General features: G+C 44.2%; 1 long non-coding RNA gene across 2 annotated transcripts in view; it reads left to right on the forward strand.

The window, feature by feature from the left end:
• The window catches only part of LOC130295537 (uncharacterized), a 106,003-nt gene that overhangs the window by 68,259 nt on the left and 11,368 nt on the right, over positions 1–26,376 (forward strand). For both annotated transcript variants that reach the window (XR_008848891.1, XR_008848890.1), the window contains exon 3: positions 7,079–7,207. This is a non-coding gene — a long non-coding RNA (uncharacterized LOC130295537). The remainder of the gene's footprint in view (positions 1–7,078; positions 7,208–26,376) is intronic.

The raw sequence follows: 26,376 nt of genomic DNA on the forward strand, positions 1-26,376 counted from the left end.
ATTGTGCCCCCCAATCCAGGGCAATGCAAATATTGTGCCCCCCCCAATCCAGGGCAATGGCAAGTATTGTGCCCCTAACCCAGGGCAATGCAAGTATTGTGCCCCCCCCCCCCCCCCAATCCAGGCAATGCAAGTATTGGTGCCCCTAACCCAGGGCAATGCAAGTATTGTGCCCCCCCCCCCCCCAATCCAGGGCAATGCAAGTATTGTGCCCCCTAACCCAGGGCAATGCAAGTATTGTGCCCCCCCCAATCCAGGGCCAATGCAAGTATTGTGCCCCCCAATCCAGGGCAATGCAAGTATTGTGCCCCCCCCCAATCCAGGGCAATGCAAGTATTGTGCCCCAATCCAGGGCAATGCAGTATTGTGCCCCCCCCAATCAGGGCAATGCAAGTATTGTGCCCCCCCCAATCCAGGGCAATGCAAGTATTGTGCCCCCCCACAATCCAGGGCAATGCAATTATTGTGCCCCCCCCCAAATCCAGGGCAATGCAAGTATTGTGCCCTCAATCCAGGGCAATGCAAGTATTGTGCCCCCCCAATCCAGGGCAAGCAATGCAATTATTGTGCCCCCCCCCAATCCAGGGCAATGCAAGTATTGTGCCCCCCCCCCCCAATCCAGGGCAATGCAAGTATTGTGCCCCCCAATCCAGGGCAATGCAAATATTGTGCCCCCCAATCCAGGGCAATGCAAGTATTGTGCCCCTAACCCAGGGCAATGCAAGTATTGTGCCCCCCTCCCCCAATCCAGGGCAATGCAAGTATTGTGCCCCTAACCCAGGGCAATGCAAGTATTGTGCCCCCCCCCCCAATCCAGGGCAATGCAAGTATTGTGCCCCCCAATCCAGGGCAATGCAAGTATTGTGCCCCCAATCCAGGGCAATGCAAGTATTGTGCCCCCAATCCAGGGCAATGCAAGTATTGTGCCCCCAATCCAGGGCAATGCAAGTATTGTGCCCCTAACCCAGGGTAATGCAACTATTGTGCCCCCCCTATCCAGGGCAATGCAAGTATTGTGCCTCTAACCCAGGGCAATGCAAGTATTGTGCCCCCAATCCAGGGCAATGCAAGTATTGTGCCCCCAATCCAGGACAATGCAAGTATTGTGCCCCCAATCAAGGGCGATGCAAGTATTGTGCCCCCCAATCCTGGGCAATGCAAGTATTGTGCCCACCAATCCAGGGCAATGCAAGTATTGTGCCCGTAATCCAGTGCAATGCAGGTATTGTGCCCCCCCAATCCAGGGCAATGCAAGTATTGTGCCCCCAATCAGGGGCAATGCAAGGATTGCGCCCCCTAATTCAGGGCAATGCAAGTATTGTGCCCCCCAATCCAGGGCAATGCAAGTATTGTGCCCCCCAATCCAGGGCAATGCAAGTATTGTGCCCCCTAATCCAGGGGAATGCAAGTATTGTGCCACCAATCCAGGGCAATGCAAGTATTGTGCCCTCCAATCCAGGGCAATGCAAGTATTGTGCCCCCCAATCCAGGGCAATGCAAGTATTGTGCCCCCAATCCGGGGCAATGCAAGTATTGTACCCCCCCCAATCCAGGGCAATGCAAGTATTGTGCCCCCAATCCAGGGCAATGCAAGTATTGTACCCCCCAATCAAAGGCAATGCAAGTATTGTACCCCCCAATCCAGGGCAATGCAAGTATTGTGCCCCCAATCCAGGGCAATGCAAGTATTGTGCCCCCAATCCAGGGCAATGCAAGTATTGTACCCCCCAATCAAGGGCAATGCAAGTATTGTACCCCCAATCCAGGGCAATGCAAGTATTGTGCCCCCAATCCAGGGCAATGCAAGTATTGTGCCCCCAATCCAGGGCAATGCAAGTATTGTGCCCCCAATCCAGGGCAATGCAAGTATTGTGCCCGTAATCCAGGGCAATGCAAGTATTGTGCCCCCAATCCAGGGCAATGCAAGTATTGTACCCCCCAATCAAGGGCAATGCAAGTATTGTACCCCCAATCCAGGGCAATGCAAGTATTGTGCCCCCAATCCAGGGCAATGCAAGTATTGTGCCCCCAATCTAGGGCAATGCAAGTATTGTGCCCGTAATCCAGGGCAATGCAAGTATTGTGCCCCCAATCCAGGGTAATGCAAGTATTGTACCCCCCAATCAAGGGCAATGCAAGTATTGTACCCCCCAATCCAGGGCAATGCAAGTATTGTGCCCCCAATCCAGGGCAATGCAAGTATTGTGCCCCCAATCCAGGGCAATGCAAGTATTGTGCCCCCAATCCAGGGCAATGCAAGTATTGTGCCCCCAATCCAGGGTAATGCAAGTATTGTACCCCCCAATCAAGGGCAATGCAAGTATTGTACCCCCCAATCCAGGGCAATGCAAGTATTGTGCCCCCAATCCAGGGCAATGCAAGTATTGTGCCCCCAATCCAGGGCAATGCAAGTATTGTGCCCGTAATCCAGGGCAATGCAAGTATTGTGCCCCCAATCCAGGGCAATGCAAGTATTGTACTCCCCAATCCAGGCAAATGCAAGTATTGTGCCCCCAATCCAGGCAAATGCAAGAATTGTGCCCCCAATCCAGGGCAATGCAAGTATTGTGCCCCCAATCCAGGCAAATGCAAGTATTGTGCCCCCAATCCAGGGCAATGCAAGTATTGTGCCCCCAATCCAGGGCAATGCAAGTATTGTGCCCCCAATCCAGGGCAATGCAAGTATTGTGCCCACAATCCAGGGCAATGCAAGTATTGTGCCCCCCAATCCAGGGCAATGCAAGTATTGTGCCCCCAATCCAGGGCAATGCAAGTATTGTGCCCCCCAATCCAGTGCAATGCAAGTATTGTGCCCCCCAATCCGGGGCAATGCAAGTATTGTACCCCCCCAATCCAGTGCAATGCAAGTATTGTGCCCCCCAATCCAGTGCAATGCAAGTATTGTGCCCCCCAATCCAGTGCAATGCAAGTATTGTGCCCCCCAATCCAGTGCAATGCAAGTATTGTGCCCCCCAATCCAGTGCAATGCAAGTATTGTGCCCCCAATCCATGTCAATAAAATTATCAACTGCCCTGTGGACATCTCTATGCTGAATAATTTACTCATCAGAACTGTTCCAAAGTCAAATTATAATCCAGCTATATCCAGAGCTGCATTCATTATATCCAGTGAGTATAACCCTACACCTACCCTCACCGTGATGAGCATAACCTACACCTACCCTCACAGTAATGAGTATAACCCTACACATACCCTCACAGTAATGAGTATAACCCTACACCTACCCTCACAGTGATGAGTATAACCCTACACCTACCCTCACAGTGATGAGTATAACCCTACACCTACCCTCACCGTGATGAGCATAACCTACACCTACCCTCACCGTGATGAGCATAACCCTACACATACCCTCACAGTAATGAGTATAACCCTACACCTACCCTCACAGTGATGAGTATAATCCTACACCTACCCTCACAGTAATGAGTATAACACTACACCTATCCTCACAGTGATGATTATAACCCTACACCTACCCTCACAGTGATGAGAATAACTCTACACCTACCCTCACAGTAATTAGTATAACCCTACACCTACCTTCACAGTGATGAGCATATCCCTACACCTACCCTCACAGTGATGAGTATAGCCCTACACCTACCCTCACAGTGATGAGCATATCCCTACACCTACCCTCACAGTGATTAAAATAACCCTACACCTACCCTCACAGTGATAAGCATAACCCTACACCCACCCTCACAGTGATCAGCATAACCTTACACCTATCCTCACAGTGATTAGCATAACCCTACACCTACCCTAACAGGGATCTGCATAACCCTACACCTATCCTCACAGTGATGAGTATAACCCTACACCTACCCTCACAGTGATCAGCATAACCCTACACCTATCCTCACAGTGATTAGCATAACCCTACACCTACCCTAACAGGGATCTGCATAACCCTACACCTATCCTCACAGTGATGAGTATAACCCTACACCTACCCTCACAGTGATGAGTATAACCCTACACCTACCCTCACTATGATGAGCATAACCCTACATCTCCCCTGACAGTAATGAGCATAACCCTACACCTACCCTCACAGTGATCTGCATATCCCTACACCTACCCTCACAGTGATGAGCATAACCCTACACCTACCCTCACAGTGATGAGCATAACCCTACACCTACCCTCACAGTGATGAGTATAACCCTACACCTACCCTCACAGTGATGAGTATAACCCTACACCTACCCTCACAGTGATCAGCATAACCCTACACCTACCCTCACAGTGATCAGCATAACCCTACACCTACCCTCACAGTCATCCGCATAAGCCTACACCTATCCTCACAAGGATGAGTATAACCCTACACCTACCCTCACAGTGATCAGCATAACCCTACACCTACCCTCACAGTGATCAGCATAACCCTACACTTACCCTCACTATGATGAGCATAACCCTATATCTCCCATCACAGTAATTAGCATAACCAACACCTACCCTCACAGTAATGAGTATAACCCTACACCTACCCTCACTATGATGAGCATAACCCTACACCTAAATCCACATTGATGAGTATAACCCCACACCTACCCTCCCAGTGATTAGAATAACCTACATCTACCCTCACAGTGATTAGTATAACCCTACACCTACCCTCCCAGTGATCAGCATAACCCTACATCTACCCTCACAGTGATCAGCATAACCCTACACTTAACCTCACAGTGATGAGCATAACCCTACACCTACTCTCAGAGTAATGAGCAAAACCCTACACCTAACTCCACGGTGATGAGTATAACCCTACACCTACTCTCACAGTGATAAGCATAACCCCACACCTACCCTCACAGTGATGAGCATAACCCTACACCTACCCTCACAGTGATAAGCATAACCTTACACATACCCCCACAGTGATGAGCATAACCCTACACCTACCCTCACAGTGATGAGCATAACCCTACACCTAACTCCACAGTGATGAGTATATCCCTACACCTACCCTCACAGTGATGAGCATAACCCTACACCAAACTCCACAGTGATGAATATAACCCTACACCTACCCTCACAGTGATGAGTATAACCCTACACCTACCCTCACAGTCATCAGCATAACCCTACACCTACCCTCACAGTGATCAGCATAACCCTACACCTACTCTACAACTTCTATCCTTAGTAAACCCATGCTGGTTATCACTTATAATACAATTATCCCCTATGTATTCCTGTATGTAATCCCTTATAAGTCCTTCAAACAATTTAACCACAATGCATGTTAGACTTACCGGTCTATAGTTTCCTGTGGAAGACCTAGAGCCCTTCTTGAAGATTGGCACCACATTCGCCTTGCGCCAGACCCTTGGCACAATACCAGACACCAGAGAATCTCTAAATATCATGAACAGGGGTACAGATATTACTGAACTTACCTCTCTAAGAACTCTTGTGTGTAGTCCATCCGATCCTGGAGATTTGCTTACATTTATATTACTTAACTTACCTTGTACCATCTCTACATTAAGCCAGTTCAGTACATTACATGATGTGTTACCAGCACTGACCTGTACATGATGTGTTACCAGCACTGACCTGGCCAATGTCAGCTCCTTCTTCCATAGTATATACAGAACTAAAGAACCCATTCAGTAGCTCCGCCTTCTCTTGATCGCCCGTGACAACCTCCCCATTATCATTATTAAGGGGTCCTACATGCTCTGTCCTTGGTTTTATTTGTATTTATATATCTAAAAAAATATTTAGGATTAGTTTTGCTTTCTTTGGCCACCTGTCTCTCATTTTGAATTTTTGCTGTTTTTATTACATTTTTACAGATTTTATTAAGCTTTTTGTACTGTTTAAATGTTATAACTGACCCATCAGATTTGTATTTTTTGAGGCAATTTTTTTGTTGTTTATTGCTCTTTTAACATCATTTGTCAGCCATGTAGGATTTAGTTTTAATCGTTTATATTTGTTCCCCTTTGGTATATATTTAGCTGTATAGTTATTTAGAGTTGATTTAAAGATGTCCCATTTACCTTCTGTAACATAACCCTACACCTACCCTCACAGTGATGAGTATAACCCTACACCTACCCTCACCGTGATCAGCATAACCCTACACCTACCCTCACAGTGATGAGTATAACCCTACACCTACCCTCACAGTGATGAGTATAACCCTACACCTACCCTCACAGTGATGAGTATAACCCTACACATACCCTCACAATGATGAGTATAACCCTACACCTACCCTCACAGTGATGAGTATAATCCAACACCTACCCTCACAGTGATGAGTATAACCCTACACCTACCCTCACAGTGATGAGTATAACCCTACACCTACCCTCACCGTGATCAGCATAACCCTACACCTATCCTCACAGTGATGAGTATAACCCTACACCTACCCTCACAGTGATGAGTATAATCCTACACCTACCCCCACAGTGATGAGTATAACCCTACACATACCCTCACAGTAATGAGTATAACCCTACACCTACCCTCACAGTGATGAGTATAATCCTACACCTAGCCCCACAGTGATGAGTATAACCCTACACATACCCTCACCGTGATCAGCATAACCCTACACCTACCCTTACAGTGATCAGCATAACCCTACACCTACCCTCACCGTGATCAGCATAACCCTACACCTATCCTCACAGTGATGAGTATAACCCCACACCTACCCTCACAGTGATGAGTATAATCCTACACCTACCCCCACAGTGATGAGTATAACCCTACACATACCCTCACAGTAATGAGTATAACCCTACACCTACCCTCACAGTGATGAGTATAATCCTACACCTACCCCCACAGTGATGAGTATAACCCTACACTTACCCTCACCGTGATCAGCAGAACCCTACACCTACCCTTACAGTGATCAGCATAACCCCACACAATTCTATGAGTAAAGTGAGAACAATACTTAGGGTGTCCTCCGCTGTACTTTGTTGTTTACTCGTTTTCTGAGCTCCGCGCTCCTCAATGATACGTAGAGTAGGTAATTACTTTTTAATGTTTTTTTTGTATTCTATTGATTTTCAGAACTTTACAGACAGCAGAGATGGAACAAATGTGAACAGAACAGTGATAATAAGAAAGTTCTCCCTGCTAAACCAGAGAGAGGCAAGACAAGGCGGGATAATACCATGAATGGAGGCAAAACACGTAACGGTAATAATCAATCATTATAGGGGCAGTATTATAGTAGTTATAGAACACAGTTCAGATATAAGATAGTCGGCACTGCTACCCCTAATTTAACCCTTTATTTAATGGGCTCGAGCGTACGATAACACTATGCAGGTGTCTAGTATCCAATGCAGTCAGAAGATGTAAGTTGACACTGCCACCTCTGGGGCTCCCAGTCCCACAAAAATGAATCTTCTAAACATACGGTAAAGTAGAAATAAGGGACGTCACTCACCAAGTTGCAGTGTAAAAACTTTCTTTATTTTCTTCGGTGCAATAACAGGGAGTGTGATCGGACGGTCTTCCAGGGACGCAGCTAGTCAGTAATTAACTGGGTTACAGCTGTTGTGCGTGTAGTTATATTCTTGTATATAGGAGCAGTATTATAGTAGTTATATTCTTGTATATAGGAGCAGTATTATAGTAGTTATATTCTTGTATATAGGAGGCAGTATTATAGTAGTTATATTCTTGTATATAGGAGCAGTATTATAGTAGTTATATTCTTGTATATAGGGGCAGTATTATAGTAGTTATATTCTTGTATATAGGAGCAGTATTATAGTAGTAATATTCTTGTATATAGGAGCAGTATTATAGTAGTTATATTCTTGTATATAGGAGCAGTATTATAGTAATTATATTCTTGTATATAGGAGCAGTATTATAGTAGTTATATTCTTGTATATAGGAGCAGTATTATAGTAGTTATATTCCTGTATATAGGAAGCAGTATTATAGTAGTTATATTCATGTATATAGGAGCAGTATTATAGTAGTTATATTCTTGTATATAGGAGCAGTATTATAGTAGTTATATTCTTGTATATAGGAACAGTATTATAGTAGTTATATTCTTGTATATAGGAGCAGTATTATAGTAGTTATATTCTTGTATATAGGAGCAGTATTATAGTAGTTATATTCTTGTATATAGGAGCAGTATTATAGTAGTTATATTCTTGTATATAGGAAGCAGTATTATAGTAGTTATATTCTTGTATATAGGAGCAGTATTATAGTAGTTATATTCTTGTATAGAGGAGGCAGTATTATAGTAGTTATATTCTTGTTTATAGGAGCAGTATTATAGTAGTTATATTCTTGTATATAGGAAGCAGTATTATAGTAGTTATATTCTTGTATATAGGAGCGGTATTATAGTAGTTATATTCTTGTATATAGGAGACAGCATTATAGTAGTTATATTCTTGTATATAGGAGCAGTATTATAGTAGTTATATTCTTGTATATAGGAGCAGTATTATAGTAGTTATATTCTTGTATATAGGAGCAGTATTATAGTAGTTATATTCTTATATATAGGGAGCAGTATTATAGTAGTTATATTCTTGTATATAGGAGCAGTATTATAGTAGTCATATTCTTATATATGGGGAGCAGTATTATAGTAGTTATATTCTTGTATATAGGGGCAGTATTGTAGTAGTTATATTCTTGTATATAGGAGGCAGTATTATAGTAGTTATATTCTTGTATATAGGAGCAGTATTGTAGTAGTTATATTCTTGTATATAGGAGCAGTATTATAGTAGTTATATTCTTGTATATAGGAGCAGTATTATAGTAGTTATATTCTTGTATATAGGAGCAGTATTATAGTAGTTATATTCTTGTATATAGGAAGCAGTATTATAGTAGTTATATTCTTGTATATAGGAGCAGTATTATAGTAGTTATATTCTTGTATAGAGGAGGCAGTATTATAGTAGTTATATTCTTGTTTATAGGAGCAGTATTATAGTAGTTATATTCTTGTATATAGGAAGCAGTATTATAGTAGTTATATTCTTGTATATAGGAGCGGTATTATAGTAGTTATATTCTTGTATATAGGAGACAGCATTATAGTAGTTATATTCTTGTATATAGGAGCAGTATTATAGTAGTTATATTCTTGTATATAGGAGCAGTATTATAGTAGTTATATTCTTGTATATAGGAGCAGTATTATAGTAGTTATATTCTTATATATAGGGAGCAGTATTATAGTAGTTATATTCTTGTATATAGGAGCAGTATTATAGTAGTCATATTCTTATATATGGGGAGCAGTATTATAGTAGTTATATTCTTGTATATAGGGGCAGTATTGCAGTAGTTATATTCTTGTATATAGGAGGCAGTATTATAGTAGTTATATTCTTGTATATAGGAGCAGTATTGTAGTAGTTATATTCTTGTATATAGGAGCAGTATTATAGTAGTTATATTCTTGTATATAGGAGCAGTATTATAGTAGTTATATTCTTGTATATAGGAGCAGTATTATAGTAGTTATATTCTTGTATATAGGGGGCAGTATTATAGTAGTTATATTCTTGTATATAGGGGGCAGTATTATAGTAGTTATATTCTTGTATATAGGAGCAGTATTATAGTAGTTATATTCTTGTATAGAGGAGGCAGTATTATAGTAGTTATATTCTTGTATATAGGAAGCAGTATTATAGTAGTTATATTCTTGTATATAGGAGCAGTATTATAGTAGTTATATTCTTGTATAGAGGAGGCAGTATTATAGTAGTTATATTCTTGTTTATAGGAGCAGTATTATAGTAGTTATATTCTTGTATATAGGAAGCAGTATTATAGTAGTTATATTCTTGTATATAGGAGCGGTATTATAGTAGTTATATTCTTGTATATAGGAGACAGCATTATAGTAGTTATATTCTTGTATATAGGAGCAGTATTATAGTAGTTATATTCTTGTATATAGGAGCAGTATTATAGTAGTTATATTCTTGTATATAGGAGCAGTATTATAGTAGTTATATTCTTATATATAGGGAGCAGTATTATAGTAGTTATATTCTTGTATATAGGAGCAGTATTATAGTAGTCATATTCTTATATATGGGGAGCAGTATTATAGTAGTTATATTCTTGTATATAGGGGCAGTATTGTAGTAGTTATATTCTTGTATATAGGAGGCAGTATTATAGTAGTTATATTCTTGTATATAGGAGCAGTATTGTAGTAGTTATATTCTTGTATATAGGAGCAGTATTATAGTAGTTATATTCTTGTATATAGGAGCAGTATTATAGTAGTTATATTCTTGTATATAGGAGCAGTATTATAGTAGTTATATTCTTGTATATAGGAAGCAGTATTATAGTAGTTATATTCTTGTATATAGGAGCAGTATTATAGTAGTTATATTCTTGTATAGAGGAGGCAGTATTATAGTAGTTATATTCTTGTTTATAGGAGCAGTATTATAGTAGTTATATTCTTGTATATAGGAAGCAGTATTATAGTAGTTATATTCTTGTATATAGGAGCGGTATTATAGTAGTTATATTCTTGTATATAGGAGACAGCATTATAGTAGTTATATTCTTGTATATAGGAGCAGTATTATAGTAGTTATATTCTTGTATATAGGAGCAGTATTATAGTAGTTATATTCTTGTATATAGGAGCAGTATTATAGTAGTTATATTCTTATATATAGGGAGCAGTATTATAGTAGTTATATTCTTGTATATAGGAGCAGTATTATAGTAGTCATATTCTTATATATGGGGAGCAGTATTATAGTAGTTATATTCTTGTATATAGGGGCAGTATTGTAGTAGTTATATTCTTGTATATAGGAGGCAGTATTATAGTAGTTATATTCTTGTATATAGGAGCAGTATTGTAGTAGTTATATTCTTGTATATAGGAGCAGTATTATAGTAGTTATATTCTTGTATATAGGAGCAGTATTATAGTAGTTATATTCTTGTATATAGGAGCAGTATTATAGTAGTTATATTCTTGTATATAGGGGCAGTATTATAGTAGTTATATTCTTGTATATAGGGGGCAGTATTGTAGTAGTTATATTCTTGTATATAGGAACAGTATTATAGTAGTTATATTCTTGTATATAGGAGCAGTATTATAGTAGTTATATTCTTGTATATAGGGGGCAGTATTATAGTAGTTATATTCTTGTATATAGGAGCAGTATTGTAGTAGTTATATTCTTGTATATAGGAGCAGTATTATAGTAGTTATATTCTTGTATATAGGAGCAGTATTATAGTGGTTATATTCTTGTATATAGGAGACAGTATTATAGTAGTTATATTCTTGTATATAGGAGCAGTATTATAGTAATTATATTCTTGTATATAGGGGCAGTATTATAGTAATTATATTCTTGTATATAGGAGCAGTATTATAGTAGTTATATTCTTGTATCTATGAGCAGTATTATAGTAGTTATATTCTTGTATATAGGAGGCAGTATTATAGTAGTTATATTCTTGTATCTATGAGCAGTATTATAGTAGTTATATTCTTGTATATAGGAGCAGTATTATAGTAGTTATATTCTTGTATATAGGGGCAGTATTGTAGTAGTTATATTCTTGTATATAGGAGCAGTATTATAGTAGTTATATTCTTGTATATAGGAGCAGTATTATAGTAGTTATATTCTTGTATATAGGAGCAGTATTATAGTAGTTATATTCTTGTATATAGTAGCAGTATTATAGTAGTTATATTCTTGTATATAGGAGAAGTATTATAGTAGTTATATTATTGTATATAGGAGCAGTATTATAGTAGTTATATTCTTGTATATAGGGGGCAGTATTATAGTAGTTATATTCTTGTATATAGGGGGCAGTATTGTAGTAGTTATATTCTTGTATATAGGGACAATGTTCTAGTTATATTGCAGTAATATTTTATGGGTTAGCAGAATGATGTAGAGGATGAAGCAGAGAACAGGTCAGTGTTTAGTTCCTTTATATTGGGGGTTCTTATACATAGAATAAAGCAGAGCATGCTGGGATTGTTGGCACCTATGATGCAAGTACTTATTACTTTCTACTTTTACATCTTTATGTCGCCTTTTCCAACAATCATAAAATCTGGAATATCCTGACATATTATAGTATTTTCGTCATTCTCCATTTCGTGTCAGAAATTCATGATAATTTACTTGGGAAATGTCACAATTATATTTATTAGACCCTCCTAATGCATTTTTTTACTGAGCCCGAAAAAAAATATGGATGTTGTACTGCGCACATTTTTGATTGCACTATGAGAAATGGCGTAATTTCGCTTGTTTTGCGAGGATCACTGTGCGGCTTCTAAAGAACAAGCAATTATTTCTTCAATTAACACATGACTTCCCTTCTCCAGGAATTTATAGAAGTTTCTCCCTTATCTCATTGCGCAGTGCGTGAAGCGTTGTCCACCGGTAATGAGAACCAATGACTCATCACAACCTGCACATTATGAAGATTTGGGGCTTTAAATGGCAAGAAAAAAAAAAAACATGACACCAGCAGAGGAGGATTCTGGGACATGGACTCCAGGAGGACGGTGAATCTTCATGAAGGTCTCATGTGACCTCCTGTTATCCAGGGATGTTGTATTTTCCTTTATTTAGGATGCAACCTCTTGTGAAGGTGTGAAGAACTCAAAGGTAACGAGCGCTCCTGCGTCCCGGCCACAGGTGCTCGCTTCTGCCCCCTCTCGTGCTGCGGTCCCCTTCCCGGATTGCGGGCACTCCCGCGTTACCTGCTCCTTCTCACCTCTCCACGCTCCGATGCGCTCTGTTTGCCGGCACACGTGCACCCATCCCCTAGTGCGCGCGCGTGTTGACTCTCTGAGATTTAAAGGGGCCAGCGCACCAGAAAATAGTATTGCCGGGCGCTGACCCTATAAAGGGGAATGACTTCCCCTTGACCCCTGCCGGATCTTTGTGTTTCCTTGAGCCTTAGAGAAAGCGTTTTGTGTGTGTTCTGACTATCCGTGTACCGTACCTTCCTGCTACGTTTCTGATCTTGCTACTTTGCCGCCAGCCTCTGACCACTTTGCTACGTCCCTGACCACGCTCCTGTGCCGCCATCCCTGACCTTTTGCCTGTCCTGACTACGAGCTTTCCTATCCTTCCTGTGCCACGCTACACCTTGGCAGCCTGTGTGGACGAGTCATATCAGGGGTAACGACCTGGGTGCCGCCTGCCGCAGCAAGTCCATCCTTCTGGCGGGCTCTGGTGAAAACCAGCGGCACCTTAGACTCCGCTCGCTGGTACGGCCCACGTCATAATCCGCTCAGGTCCAGTGGATCCACTTCTCCATCACCAGCCATTACATCAATATATAGAATATGTCTGTTTATGGACATGTGTGAATATAATGTTACCTTAGTGAGAATCAGAGCAAAACATTGCACGTGTGTGAAGAGAAAAAAAGACTGCAAGATGCACCTCAGGGGCGGATCAACAGACACTATTATTGGTGATTTTACAAACTGAAGGAATTCCACAGGGGAAGAGTCTGCTAATATTGTTATAGGAGATTTAAAACATATAAAATGCAAATCAGGGGATGAAGATTATTATAGGTGGGTTCACTTATTTCAGATGCACATCAGGGGCAGGATCTCTATACACTATAACCTATGATTTCCCCCATTCCAAATGCACCTCTAAGGTTGGGCTGTTATATTCTATTGCAGATAAATTAACACATGTAATTTGCACTTCAGGGGTGGGATATCCTTAAAGTATTATAGATGAATTTCCCCTATATAAGATGCACCTCAAGGGTGGGAGCTATATGCACTCTTCTAAATGAGTTTACCTATTTTAGCATTTATAAATAGGGGCAGAAATATTATTGATTGGTTCCCTATGCAAAAAAACAAACAAAAAAAACTCATGATTGGGATCCCTATGCCCTATTATATATAAGTTTCCCTATGTGAGATGCACCTCAGGGGCGGGTTCTCTATAAAGATCATTTACGCTAATAAAGATGCATTTTTTTCCTCCTCTCATGGGGGCCTTGAGTGGGGAGGGGAGGGGGGGGGGGCAAAAACAAAGGAAAATGTATTGAATTGATTTCTATGTAAAGTACAATAATGTAAAGAAAAGAACTTTGTGTGAACCATATTGTGATATATACTGCATTGTTGTAATTTTTATTAAGAATTTTTGGATAAATAAAGGTAAAAAAATAAAAAAATAAAAGATGCGTCTCAGGGGCAGAAATTCTATACGATATTATAGATGAATCCCCCGATGTAAAATAAAAACTAATGGATGGGTTTCCTAGGTGAGTTTTCCTAAGTAAGATTCCCCTCGGGTGGGATTCGTAAGCACTATTGTAAATGAGTTTCCCGGTTTAAAATGCACCTCAGGGGCGGGATTTCTATGCATTATTATAGATGGGTTTCCCTATTTATAATGCAGCTCAGGGGCAGGACCTCTTTATAGTATTAAAGAGGAATTGATCTATTTTAAGGGGTACTCCTTTGGCCAGCATTCAAAAAAAATGTTCTGAACACTGTTTTCGCGCTACGGGGGTCGGCTACGCCCCTTGTGTTGTCACGGCCATGCCCCCTCAATGCAAGTCTATGGGAGGGGGCGTGACTATCGTCACGCCCCCTCCCATAGACTTGCATTGAGGGGGTGTGACTGTGACATCATGAAAGGCGTGGCCGATCCCTGCAGCTCGAAAACATTTAGTTCCGAACATTTAGTTCCAAATTCTGGCCAAAGGAGTACCCCTTTTAGAAGTCCCTCAGGCAGAATTAACTCATTTGTGAGGCACCTCAGAGGTGGGACCTACATGCAGTATTACAGGACAGTTGAGCCATTAAAAAGGAACCTTGGGGGCAGGACCTGGAAGTATAATAAGAGGTAAATTCTTCCATCTGAGAGGCAGCTCCTACATGATGGCGTCTCTTATGTTTCTAGATTACAGAATGACGTCCTCCGCCGCTCGCCTGCTTACTGATGGCTTCTATTTAGTAAAAGATCAGTTTTTACACTGTATAAAAAAAAAAAAAATAAAAAAAAAAGACAAATAAATACAAAAAATATTAAAAAAAAGAGTCATATGATACAGAAGTGATCAGAGGATATATATTTTATTTCTGATGCGGTTGTCGTGAATCGTCAGCTCTTCTGCCCAGTGCGACCACATGACTAACATTCCAGCGCCTTCCATTCGCAGGGGTCCCAGTTCAGGCTCCTTTGGCCCCTCGTAAAGTATTTACAGGCCTCAGTTTTGGCGTTTTGGAGCCGCTCTAATTACGCCTTTAATGCGCCGTAAGTAACCTGAACATTTTCATCAGTTTAGGTTTTATGGGGAAAACAATTACAAACAGTGCGGCTTTATAAACAGCGCCGATCATTAGCCGCGAGGACTCGCTCCATTTTACAGCTAGGCATACCCTAAATGCTTTTAAATGGTTTGATTTAACCCCTGCGGCGCAGAGGGCGGGGGAGGGGAGGAGGGGTTAATGCCTCACGTGTAACAATAACTCAGCCACTTAATTTGCTTGTGCAAACACCGTGCAGTTATGGGGGAGGGGAGCGTCCTCTGCCGGATTAGTCTAAGTATATAAAACTATACTGGAAAGATATCGGTCGTAGTGACGTTTTGCGCTGCCAGGTGGTTAAAGTTCTGGTCATTGCCTTTGTTGTTATTTCTGTGTTCAAGAAGATGAATATCAATCAAAATGGCCGCCACAGGGGTTGTCACCCAGCTTTCCTAGAGCACTGGATGGTAAATCTGCCTGGCGGTGATGATCCCCTGCTCTCTATTATATAACTAGATTGATTTATTACATAGGCGGCCATATTGGATCAGACTGTCCCATAGAAGTCCGGTCACGCCAGTTCCTGACGTCTTCAACATCTGGAGGCCTCAGGGCTGCAACCCAAGACAGAAAACTTACTAATATATTGTTATCACAAATTGTACCGGCCTTAATGTATTCTTGTGTGATTCAGTCCTGACATGAAGTTGTGTAGTCCTTTCATTGTCAGTGTGGTGTTGTCTCCAGCTCCCATGCTCCTTTTTTCCCCCCGAGATGATGCATCATCTTCTCTTCTAGTCCCGCCCCTGTGTGATGTCATAACCTCTAACCAGCCCTTACAGCTACATCACCATCTCCCAGCCATATATATATATATGTGGTGTCCCGGTACCGTATTATATACGTTACCTGTATTGAGGTCCCCATAGCCAGAGTCCCTAGGACGTCGGGGTCCCTCTCTTGTAGCTTTCCCCTTGTCACCTCACATTTAGTCTATAACTATATAGTCGTTCTATTCAATATTAATATAAGTATAAGGATATATATGTAAATATTTAGTTATCTACCTGTTCGGAGCGTAGCAGGACCTGCGGGTCACGTGGTCAGGTTGAAACTCTATGGTTTTGCTACAGGACCTTTGGAGGTTCCCGTGACGTGTTCACCCACAATGTATTGTAACGGTGAGTGACAGTCGTTACGGACCAATCCACAACGGACGGCCCCGCCCATATAAGGGACCCGCGCCATCTTGATCCCTCTCTTGGGTCGCTGACTCTGGAAGAGGTAGGACCTCCGAAGCTTACAAGACGATTTACTAGGCCAAAGCCTTGCGGCCTCTAACATAGCGGATATACTAAGCAATTCCCCGCTACTAAGTGTGATGTGTGAACAAGGTCGAGTAAATCACACAAACAAAACCCAAAAAAAGCATCAACAGGAGAAACAAAGATGGCCGCCCCTCCCAGCGCCGGAATGAGAATATTGGCTTTTCTTTTTTCAATTCTTCGTGTTTTTGGGGGCCGGGTGCTTCTTAAAGACTCTAAGTACTAAGTGTGTACAAGGTCGAGTAAAAAAGTAACCACAGCGCAAATAAAAACCCTCCCAGCGCAATTCTTACTGGGGATACGGGCGGGGTGTCTCTTTAAGAAGAACTTCACCTGTCGTCAGGGAGAAAGTTGCCGAAGTTTTCTCCGCTCCGTAATAACCGGAAAGGAAGCGGCGGAAAGTGTTTTATTACGAGGCGCTTCCCGCCGCAGTCAGTGTTGCAGAAACATTCAAAGCCAAAGTGTGTGCTGACTTTGTTCTCCGCACTAAATTGAACACCGCGGGGGGCTAATTACTCATCTTCACGTCCCCCGACGTTCCCTCCAGTCTAATAAAGTCGGCGGAACGTTAACATTTATAACAAAGTGAGAGATAAGTGAGGTAAGAAGTCACCCGGGGCCTGCGGGAGGACGAGCGCCGCTCAACGGAAGATGGCGGGGGTCCGGGCACCAAAAAAAACCTGCGCTCTGCAAATCAATGTCTCTCTCTTTACCTGAAAGAACAGAAATAAAATAATCAACGGGGATGGAGCGTAAGATTCAGCCGCCGGGGCTCCGGGAACGCCGACATCTGGCGGAACGAGAACGGCAAAGAGACCGGCGACGGTCAGAAGGATGAACGATGGAACCTGGAGAAAATGGCCCATATATTGTGCGGGTCTATATCAGTGTTTTCCAACAAAAGTGCTTCCCCCTGTGGCAAAACTACAACTCCCAGCACGCCCGACAGCCATTGGCTATCCGTAGCAACAGCTGGAGGCCCCCTGGTTGGGAAAAACAGGTGTAGGTAACATTTTCAGTGATTTACAGCACCCGACACAATGTCCAGATTTCCCAAATGTCAATGGATGTCATAGGTAAAAATCTACTGCTGTAAAATGTACTGCTGCAAACTCTACTGCTGTAAAATGTACTGCTGCAAACTCTACTGCTGTATACTCTACTGCTATATACTCTACTGCTGCAAACTCTACTGCTGCAAACTCTACTGCTGCAAAATGTACTGCTGCAAACTCTACTGCTGCAAACTCTACTGCTATATACTCTACTGCTGCAAACTCTACTGCTGCAAACTCTACTGCTGCAAACTCTACTGCTGCAAACTACTGCTGCAAACTCTACTGCTGCAAACTACTGCTGTAAACTCTACTGCTGCAAACTACTGCTGTAAACTCTACTGCTGCAAACTCTACTGCTGCAAACTCTACTGCTGCAAACTACTGCTGCAAACTCTACTGCTGCAAACTCTACTGCTGCAAACTACTGCTGTAAACTCTACTGCTGCAAACTCTACTGCTGCAAACTACTGCTGCAAACTCTACTGCTGCAAACTCTACTGCTGCAAACTACTGCTGTAAACTCTACTGCTGTAAACTCTACTGCTGCAAACTCTACTGCTGCAAACTCTACTGCTGTAAAATGTACTGCTGCAAACTCTACTGCTGCAAACTACTGCTGTAAACTCTACTGCTGCAAACTCTACTGCTGCAAACTACTGCTGCAAACTCTACTGCTGCAAATTCTACTGCTGCAAACTACTGCTGTAAACTCTACTGCTGCAAACTCTACTGCTGCAAACTACTGCTGCAAACTCTACTGCTGCAAACTCTACTGCTGCAAACTACTGCTGTAAACTCTACTGCTGTAAACTCTACTGCTGCAAACTCTACTGCTGCAAACTCTACTGCTTCAAACTCTACTGCTGTAAAATGTACTGCTGCAAACTCTACTGCTGCAAACTCTACTGCTGCAAACTACTGCTGTAAACTCTACTGCTGCAAACTCTACTGCTGCAAACTACTGCTGCAAACTCTACTGCTGCAAACTACTGCTGCAAATTCTACTGCTGCAAACTACTGCTGTAAACTCTACTGCTGTAAACTCTACTGCTGCAAACTCTACTGCTGCAAACTCTACTGCTGCAAACTCTACTGCTGCAAACTCTACTGCTGCAAACTCTACTGCTGTAAAATGTACTGCTGTAAACTCTACTGCTGTAAAATGTACTGCTGCAAAATTTACTGCTGCAAAATCTACTGCTGTAAACTCTACTGCTGCAAACTCTACTGCTGCAAACTCTACTGCTGCAAACTCTACTGCTGCAAACTCTACTGCTGTAAACTCTACTGCTGTAAACTCTACTGCTGCAAAATTTACTGCTGCAAAATATTCTGTTGCTAAATCTACCACTGCAAGTCTGCATAGACTGGAATGAGGGACAAGAACACAAACCTTCCATCCACCCGGCAGTTTTGCGCTCTGACATATGTTGGGGGCGGGGCTTCTGAGGTATGGTTTTTAGACATATTTATTATTCGTCAAAGTTTCAATTCTTGGCACAATCTCACTTCACTCGATGGCGAAATCCGAGATTGTTAAAAACTGCGCCAAATTCATGGTATATTGTGAGGCAACGTTCAGAAAGGAAAAGTCACAAATCATAAATTCCCCCCAATGTGTTTTGGCTCCTCATCATTTATAAGATCTCTGCTTCCTGTCAGCCAATGGAAACATTCTGTTCTTCTCACAGCAGAGGATTTGTTGCACTTGTATCCAGTCTTCCGTGAGCTACAGATATCGGCAGCGCAGATCCCAACTGATCCTGATACTTTGTAACAATCTGTTTCAGGTAACGCCTAATCCACTAATACACTAGATGCAATTGTAACGGACCCTCAGCTGCGGTGAAGTCTGTATGTCAGTAACTTTTATTGATATCCAGATTACATGGAGTCTTGTGTCTCTGTCAGACGCCCCAGGATGTAAATAAGTGAACCCTCAGATGACAAGAAACGTGTCGTCTCGTATTATAGGGATAAATCCAATCAGAATTGTTGCAGGGTTAATAGCAGGCAGCGCCATTTTCCTCATTCGCCGTGGTGGTCGCAGCGTCCCCCGTTTTCCGCTCACACAGATCTTGTCAGGGTTAAATAATTATAATTATTTTTGGTCCCAGCCTAAGATCTGCGCAGACTCCTGGAGGGATTTCTGTCGTCTTCGCTGCTGCACGATGTGCGAGTATTTATGACCCCAGAGCTGCGCTCACTTATCGCTCTCTTATCCTGCAGATACTTTAAGGCTTAAACTTCATTTTCCACTGGGATAAAAGAAAATATTGTAAAATAAAAGAGAAATAGGATCGTATAGCGCCAAAAATATACAGTATATACATTCCAACCTGATTCACTACAACTTCCAGCATGTCCTAAGAGACAACTGCAGCTCTGGAGGATAACATGATGTAACAGCAGAATAGTGAGTGCAGCTCTGGAGGCTAACATGATGTAACAGCAGAATAGTGAGTGCAGCTCTGGAGGATAACATGATGTAACAGCAGAATAGTGAGTGCAGCTCTGGAGGATAACATGATGTAACAGCAGAATAGTGAGTGCAGCTCTGGAGGATAAGACATGACGTAACAGCAGAATAGTGAGTGCAGCTCTGGAGGATAACATGATGTAACAGCAGAATAGTGAGTGCAGCTCTGGAGGATAAGACATGATGTAACAGCAGAATACTGAGTGCAGCTCTGGAGGATAAGACATGATGTAAAAGCAAAATAGTGAGTGCAGCTCTGGAGGATAAGACATGATGTAACAGCAGAATAGTGAGCGCAGCTCTAGAGGAGAAGACATGATGTAACAGCAGAATAGTGAGTGCAGCTCTGGAGGATAAGACATGATCTAACAGCAGAATAGTGAGTGCAGCTCTGGAGGATAAGACATGATGTAAAAGCAGAATAGTGAGTGCAGCTCTGGAGGATAAGACATAATGTAACAGCAGAATAGTGAGTGCAGCTCTAGAGGATAAGACATGATGTAACAGCAGAATAGTGAGTGCAGCTCTGGAGGATAAGATGATGTAACAGCAGAATAGTGAGTGCAGCTCTGGAGGATAAGACATGATGTAACAGCAGAATAGTGAGTGCAGCTCTGGAGGATAAGATGATGTAACATCAGAATAGTGAGGGCAGCTCTGGAGTATAAGAAATGATGTAACAGCAGAATAGTGAGTGCAGCTCTGGAGGATAAGATGATGTAACATCAGAATAGTGAGGGCAGCTCTGGAGGATAAGATGAGGTAACAGCAGAATAGTGAGGGCAGCTCTGGAGTATAAGAAATGATGTAACAGCAGAATAGTGAGTGCAGCTCTGGAGGATAAGATGATGTAACATCAGAATAGTGAGTGCATCTCTGGAGGATAAGATGATGTAACAGCAGAATAGTGAGTGCAGCTCTGGAGGATAAGATGATGTAACAGCAGAATAGTGAGTGCAGCTCTGGAGGATAAGATGAGGTAACAGCAGAATAGTGAGTGCAGCTCTGGAGGATAAGATGATGTAACAGCAGAATAGTGAGTGCAGCTCTGGAGGATAAGACATGATGTAACAGCAGAATAGTGAGTGCAGCTCTGGAGGATAAGACATGATGTAACAGCAGAATAGTGAGTGCAGCTCTGGAAGATAAGATGATGTAACAGCAGAATAGTGAGTGCAGCTCTGGAAGATAAGATGATGTAACAGCAGAATAGTGAGTGCAGCTCTGGAGGTGACTGGTGTAAATGTTGCAGGGTTCCGGGTTCCCTCCTGTATAATTGAATCCATCCCGCGGTTCTGCGCCTGAGGTTCTTCCTGTAATAAATCGCCTCCATCATGGCCTCCGCCGCTCGCGCACTTTTCTTGTTCGTGTTTATTAAGAAGCTGAGATTCACTAATGAGGAATCAGCGGCTGTTAATGGGAGAATTACCGGCAGTAAAACAATTAAGAGGCGCTGTTCCATTTCATTGCCCTTCAGACGCTCCTCGCCGCCGCTCATTTAAGGTGAGGGGGACAGCGCTGACTGCGCCATTGTTTCCTGGAGCCGACGACACATTTTAACGCTGCAGTAATTAGCTGTTTGCCTTAAAGTGCGACCTAAAAGCTTTGGCGGGTTTGTTTTACTTGTGATAATATTGTTTTACATGGCGCAGGATACATCATCCACCGTGCGGCGCGGTCACCTGACAATCCATCGCCGGTCGCGGCGGCCGGGCCTGGGAATAATTATGGCGGTGAGAAGCGGCTCGTACAGGTGAAGCGGCTCATTTTACACTTTCTGTAACTTGTCGGGGAGAATTTCAGAAATAAAAGACTAATTGTTTGTCTGAGTTTTTATACGGTGGACGGCGAGCGGCGCAGATTTATCACCGAGTCCTGGTATGACTGCGGTCAGATATTATTACAGACTAATGTAGAGGTTCTTGTGTATGCCTTGTGCTTACCTGCTTTAGCTGATGAGGCAGGTATAGGGGTTTCAGCCATATTGATTGCTATTCCATCACAGAAATGATTTCCTAATGCTGCTGACATTTCCCATGAATCCTCTGGTTTTGCAGAGAGAGGGGGTGGAGTCTGATCACTGTAGTTCACCTAATGAGACCAAAGTAATGACCTGACTAGACTCCTGTAATGAGAAACTCAGCTGAGACTCACGTGGGTTGGGATCAGTTCACATGCAGTTTTGATGCAATTTCTTATTCAAAGTTCATTTTTAAAAGAGAAACCAATAATCTCACTGACCTTTAATTTCACTTGAGGGGATTTACGAAGATTCGGAGTGTTCGGGCTGTGTTCACATGTGGCATTTTGACCTAGTTTTGCTGCACCCCCCAGTGTAGGACCCTCCTGACCCTGCAGTGGACACGGCCCCCCCACCCCTGGACACGTGGCCCCTCCATCCCTGGACATGTGGCCCCTCCATCCCTGGACATGTGGCTCCTCCATCCCTGGACATGTGGCCCCTCCATCCCTGGACATGTGGCTCCTCCATCCCTGGACATGTGGCTCCTCCATCCCTGGACATGTGGCTCCTCCATCCCTGGACATGTGGCCCCTCCATCCCTAGTCCACGCTCAGCATTCAGTCTTCATGACTTCCACTACCACAAATACATGGCTCCTCGGTGGTCTCTCCTGGCCAGTCTCTCCTCAGTGGTCTCTCCTGGCCAGTCTCTCCTCCGTGGTCTCTCTGGTCGGTCTCTCCTCTACGGTCTTTCCTGGTAGCTCTCTCCTCAGTGCTCTTTTCTGGTCGGTCTCTCCTCCGTGGTCTCTCCTGGTCGCTCTCTCCTCAGTGCTCTCTTCTTGTCGGTCTCTCCTCCGTGCTCTCTCCTGGTCGCTCTCTCCTCAGTCCTCTCTTCTGGTCGGTCTCTCCTCCGTGGTCTTTCCTGGTCGGTCTCTCCTCAGTGGTCTCTCCTGGTCGGTCTCTCCTCAGTGGTCTTTCCTGGTCGGTCTCTCCTCAGTGGTCTTTCCTGGTCGGTCTCTCCTCAGTGGTCTTTCCTGGTCGATCTCTCCTCAGTGGTCTCTCTGGTCGGTCTCTCCTCAGTGCTCTTTCCTGGTCGGTCTCTCCTCCGTGGTCTGTCTGGTCGGTCTCTCCTCAGTGGTCTTTTCTGTTCGGTCTCTCCTCCGTGGTCTCTCTGGTCGGTCTCTCCTCAGTGCTCTCTCCTGGTCGGTCTCTCCTCAGTGGTCTCTCTGGTCGGTCTCTCCTCAGTTGTCTCTCTGGTCGGTCTCTCCTCAGTGGTCTCTCTGGTTGGTCTCTCCTCCGTGATCTTTCCTGGTTGGTCTCTCCTCCGTGGTCTTTCCTGGTCGGTCTCTCCTCAGTGGTCTTTCCTGGTCGGTCTCTCCTCAGTGGTCTTTCCTGGTTGGTCTCTCCTCAGTGGTCTTTCCTGGTCGGTCTCTCCTCCGTGATCTTTCCTGGTCGGTCTTTCCTCCGTGGTTTTTCCTGGTCGGTCTCTCCTCCGTGGTCTTTCCTGGTCGGTCTCTCCTCAGTGGTCTTTTCTGTTCGGTCTCTCCTCAGTGGTCTTTCCTGGTCGGTCTCTTCTCAGTGGTCTTTCCTGGTCGGTCTCTCCTCCGTGGTCTTTCCTGGTCGGTCTCTTCTCAGTGGTCTTTCCTGGTCGGTCTCTCCTCCGTGGTCTTTCCTGGTCGGTCTCTCCTCAGTGGTCTTTTCTGTTCGGTCTCTCCTCAGTGGTCTTTCCTGGTCGGTCTCTTCTCAGTGGTCTTTCCTGGTCGGTCTCTCCTCCGTGGTCTTTCCTGGTCGGTCTCTTCTCAGTGGTCTTTCCTGGTCGGTCTCTCCTCCGTGGTCTTTCCTGGTTGGTCTCTTCTCAGTGGTCTCTCTGGTCGTCTCTCCTCAGTGGTCTCTCTGGTCGGTCTCTCCTCAGTGGTCTTTCCTGGTTGGTCTCTCCTCAGTGGTCTCTCTGGTTGGTCTCTCCTCAGTGGTCTCTCTGGTCGGTCTCTCCTCAGTGGTCTCTCTGGTCAGTCTCTCCTCAGTGGTCTCTCTGGTCGGTCTCTCCTCAGTGGTCTCTCTGGTCGGTCTCTCCTCAGTGGTCTCTCTGGTCGGTCTCTCCTCAGTGGTCTCTCTGGTTGGTCTCTCCTCCGTGGTCTTTCCTGGTCGGTCTCTCCTCAGTGGTCTTTTCTGTTCGGTCTCTCCTCAGTGGTCTTTCCTGGTCGGTCTCTTCTCAGTGGTCTTTCCTGGTCGGTCTCTCCTCCGTGGTCTTTCCTGGTCGGTCTCTTCTCAGTGGTTTTTCCTGGTCAGTCTCTCCTCCGTGGTCTTTCCTGGTTGGTCTCTCCTCAGTGGTCTTTCCTGGTCGGTCTCTTCTCAGTGGTCTTTCCTGGTTGGTCTCTCCTCCGTGGTCTTTCCTGGTCGGTCTCTTCTCAGTGGTCTCTCTGGTCGGTCTCTCCTCAGTGGTCTCTCTGGTCGGTCTCTCCTCAGTGGTCTCTCTGGTTGGTCTCTCCTCAGTGGTCTTTCCTGGTCTGTCACTCCTCAGTGGTCTTTCCTGGTCGGTCTCAGTGGTCTCTCTGGTCGGTCTCTCCTCAGTGGTCTTTCCTGGTCGGTCTCTCCTCAGTGGTCTTTTCTGTTCGGTCTCTCCTCAGTGGTCTTTCCTGGTCGGTCTCTTCTCAGTGGTCTTTCCTGGTCGGTCTCTTCTCAGTGGTCTCTCTGGTCGGTCTCTCCTCAGTGGTCTCTCTGGTCGGTCTCTCCTCAGTGGTCTCTCTGGTCGGTCTCTCCTCAGTGGTCTCTCTGGTTGGTCTCTCCTCCGTGGTCTTTCCTGGTCTGTCACTCCTCAGTGGTCTTTCCTGGTCGGTCTCTCCTCAGTGGTCTCTCTGGTTGGTCTCTCCTCCGTGGTCTTTCCTGGTCGGTCTCTCCTCCGTGGTCTTTCCTGGTCGGTCTCTCCTCCGTGGTCTTTCCTGGTCGGTCTCTCCTCAGTGGTCTTTCCTGGTCGGTCTCTCCTCAGTGGTCTTTCCTGGTCGGTCTCTCCTCAGTGGTCTTTTCTGTTCGGTCTCTCCTCAGTGGTCTTTTCTGTTCGGTCTCTCGTCAGTGGTCTTTCCTGGTTGGTCTCTTCTCAGTGGTCTCTCTGGTCGTCTCTCCTCAGTAGTCTCTCTGGTTGGTCTCTCCTCCGTGGTCTTTCCTGGTCTGTCACTCCTCAGTAGTCTCTCTGTTCGGTCTCTCCTCCGTGGTCTTTCCTGGTCGGTCTCTCCTCAGTGGTCTTTCCTGGTTGGTCTCTCCTCAGTAGTCTCTCTGGTTGGTCTCTTCTCAGTGGTCTCTCTGGTCGTCTCTCCTCAGTAGTCTCTCTGGTTGGTCTCTCCTCCGTGGTCTTTCCTGGTCTGTCACTCCTCAGTAGTCTCTCTGTTCGGTCTCTCCTCCGTGGTCTTTCCTGGTCGGTCTTTCCTCAGTGGTCTTTCCTGGTTGGTCTCTCCTCAGTAGTCTCTCTGGTTGGTCTCTTCTCAGTGGTCTCTCTGGTCGTCTCTCCTCAGTGGTCTCTCTGGTCGTCTCTCCTCAGTAGTCTCTCTGGTTGGTCTCTCCTCCGTGGTCTTTCCTGGTCTGTCACTCCTCCGTGGTCTTTCCTGGTCGGTCTCTTCTCAGTGGTCTCTCTGGTTGGTCTCTCCTCCGCAGTCTTTCCTTGGTGGTCTCCTCGGCGGTCTCTCCACGGTGGTCTCTCCGCAATAGGAAGTATTTTGTCTGCACTGTTGGGGGCCTCACTTACAGCTGAACCCAGAAGAAGGTTCCGGGGACCCCCTGAGATCTCCGGATTGGACGGGGTGGGGGGGGGGGGGGGGGGTCGATGTCTGAGGAATTGATGATGATGACGAGAAAAACCCCTGAGTCAGCGAAGAGAAGAGACGTCTTGTGAGGAGAACAATAGACGTCTGTTCTGCAGATTAGAACCAGCAACGCCGGGAAATCCGACAAAGAAGGAAATATTTCCCAATTACAGGGTGACCTCGAGGATCGTAACGCCTGTACAGTGAGGTGTGCTGCAGACTATTACACCTTCACCTGGAGATAATATCAGTGGGGGTGCACTGCAGACTATTACACCTTCACCTGGAGATAATATCAGTGGGGTGTGTGTGTGTTCTGCAGACTATTACACCTTCACCTGGAGATAATATCAGGGGTGTGGGGTGTGTGCTGCAGACTATTACACCTTCACGTGGAGATAATATCAGTGGGGGTGAACTGCAGACTATTACACCTTCACCTGG

Source organism: Hyla sarda, chromosome 11 (genome assembly GCF_029499605.1).
Source record: "Hyla sarda isolate aHylSar1 chromosome 11, aHylSar1.hap1, whole genome shotgun sequence".
NCBI classification, from domain to species: domain Eukaryota; kingdom Metazoa; phylum Chordata; class Amphibia; order Anura; family Hylidae; genus Hyla; species Hyla sarda.